This window comes from Pinus tabuliformis, chromosome 8 (assembly GCF_031772625.1).
Source record: "Pinus tabuliformis cultivar Carrire ecotype Pingquan chromosome 8, CPIR1, whole genome shotgun sequence".
Classification (NCBI taxonomy): Eukaryota; Viridiplantae; Streptophyta; class Pinopsida; order Pinales; family Pinaceae; genus Pinus; species Pinus tabuliformis.
Window position 1 is genome coordinate 973,117,403 of NC_142294.1, and position 3,155 is coordinate 973,120,557.

The window sequence follows — 3,155 nt, forward strand, 5'->3', positions numbered from 1 at the left end:
TGGGTATATTATAGTCCCTATTGACTATTTTACCAAATGGGCCGAGGCGATGCCTACATTGGATAACACTGGTGAAACAGCTGCCCTTTTCTTTTTCAATCATGTACTCGCCAGGTTCGGCGTACCACTGGCTATAGTTACAGATCATGGGTCGCATTTTCGCAATCACATGATGGTCGAATTAGCTGCCAAGCTAGGGCTATCTCACGACAGCTCTACCCCATATTATCCGCAAGCCAACGGACAAGTTGAGGCAATCAACAAGGTCCTGAAGCGTATGCTGCAAAGGATGATTGAGGTTCATAAAAGAAGGTGGCACCTAATCCTGTACTCAGCCTTGTGGGCTTACCGAACGTCGGTAAAGAACGCAACCGGGTTCACACCTTTTCAACTGGTGTATGGCCTGGAAGCAGTCTTACCAATCCAGTGCGAAATTTCGTCGCTTAAACTCGCGATCGATCTTCTCCCCGGAACTTCAGAAGAAGAGACTCGTTTCTTGGAATTAATCCAATTGGATGAAACCCGTCGTGATGCCGCTTTGGCTAACGAAGCTCATAAGAAACGAGTCAAGGCTCAGTTCGACAAAAATGTCAAACCCCGTGTCTTCTCAGAAGGTGATTTGGTCTTGCTTTATGACCAAGAATCCGATAAATTGGGAGCATGTAAATTCAAGTCCTTATGGATGGGCCCCTATATTGTTAAAAAGGTGTTAGCAAAAGGAGCCTACGAGTTAATGGATTACGATGGAATTCCACTGGCGCAGCCCCGCAACGGGTTGTACCTCAAGCGTTACTATGCTTAAATAGTGACCAATATGCATGCACCTCGATTTGCGTTATTACGCTGGGGGCATGCAAACTTAATTTCGAGCAGTTTTACCGCGAAATTTATGCTCGTTAAAAAATAGAAAAGCAAGATCCGAGCAGTTTTAGCACATAGTTCATGCTCGTTAAAAAATAAACATAAGATCGAGCAGTTTTACCGTGGAATTTATGCTCGTTAAAAAATAGAAAAGCGCGAGCAAAAGTTTCCTCCAGAGTTTAAGCTCATTAAAAAATGAACCTATGCCGGTAAATAACCATTGTGATCGTAAAGTTATTAGCCTTGAAAAGCCTTGGTCGTGTTTTGCACCTGCCACTTCCATTTCATTTGGCCAATCGTTCACCTCCATATGATTGTTTACCCATTTTGAGGAACAGCTGCGAAGAGTGATCTCACCTAGCCATCCTTGTGACACTGCCGTGATTGGAAAATTCCAACCTGTACCTGGAATCTGCTGCTATCCCTGTTTATCACTCGTTCCTCAAAAGACGAGTCTTCTTTGAGCTCTTTTCTCCTGACTCGTAAAATATGAAAAGTTTTCCGAGTTTTGGCCTTACAGCTCGTTAAAGTGACCGGAAGAGCTATCCCTCTTCTAGATTTTAATCTTTTTGGACCTGAGGGATTATTGCACAAAAAGGTCGAGCGCTTGTTTTATTCGGCTCGTTAAAGTTATCGAAAACTCATCCCTTCTGTATTGTTTTATACTTTTTCGGACTTAAGGGATTAGATGACGAAAAAGGAATTTTGGAGTTGACTTTCTGTACCATTTCAGACTCTCTAAAAATGAAAAGGACCGAGTTTTCCTTGTCGTTAGACTCGTTAAAATGATTAAATAGCAACAAACTTGTCTTTAGACGAGAACGAGTTTCCCTATCGCTAAGCTCGTTAAAACATAGCGATGGGCTTGCCCGAAGGGTAGGTTATAGAACAAGCATATGTTATCCTCCTCAAGCTTGACAAAAATAAAGAGGTACTGGTCAGAAATGACTGGGGAAAAATTGGGAGAACCTCAAAGCTTTAATGGTAGCAAGTCGCTCTTGAACATGACACTTTGTCCTCCGTATCACATCGGGTTGGGTTGTTTCATTCACCGGTCTCATCACCATGGTCTTCGCCAAACCATCCACATTTGGGGTAATGCTACCGATCCATCGCATCAGTGTCGTTATATGTTCAAGAGATGTTGTTAAGAAAGAGTCAACCGTGTCCCATCCACTGCCATACATTATCCTTCATCCACCCATGATCGCCACCCTGAATCATATTTCACAGATTGTTTTCACCTCCACTAAAATCATTAGCTCCGTTCCGTGTCACTGATGTGGGATTCATTAAGGCCCTCCTTTGACGGATCGCTTCTTGTCGACTTCAGCTCATTATCCAAGAAGTTGATCTAGGAACAACCCCCTCAGTACTTTGAAGCTTGCATGCCTCAATGGAAAGTCTCTCACTTCCGGCGACAGGTATGCATCAATGACCTTCGACCAGAAGATTTTGCGTGGTGTTCGACGCCAAGTCCTTTATTCACACCACGTGAATTGTACTGCAGTACCTTGAGGGTCATTATCATTATCGGTGATTCCTCTCGCGCTTGTTAACGGTTTACATTATTGTTCGGTAATCAAGCGATGTCTTTCCATGTTCGACTTCAGCGCAATTCTCACATGGATCGACTTGTACTTAGAGTGAAGATCGAACGAGTTTGAAGACCCCAGATCAAGTTTCATCCATCCGGGCTGCGATATATATTCAGGAAACATAAAGACATTTGACATGTACATCATTGCAGCAGATGATCATCCTACTCAAAGGATGATAATTTCAGCAGAGAATTATCAGACTACCATCAGACGATCGTCTATTCTATGTACCAAAATGAATTTATAAAGCTGAGCATGGGAATGCCCGCCTCAGCTAGATCATAAAAGCAGAATGAAAAATAATGTATTGTATTGTATTTTATTACAGGTCACCTCTCAGCGATTGAATGAACTTCAGATCCTCCTGATAAAGCATTTCACCCGATAAATGACCTCATACTTTAGGGGGCAACTGTTATAGACATTTTTGTGCCTTACAGCATGAAGCATGAAATGTCAATAATCTAAGGGATCCAAAGTCCCTAAACATGTTGTTCCTACCCCTAGAGGAACAAGGTCAGCAAACCACAGCACTGAATATCAGTTCTCCACCTGAAATCACTCAAAAACAAGCTAATTCTGGATCATGTCAACTGCTCCACTGAGCATCTGCGCTGAATGTCAACTGCTCCACTCTGTACCTGCGCTGAATGTCAACTTTAATGAAGGCTACCTGCGCTGGGCGAGATTGGC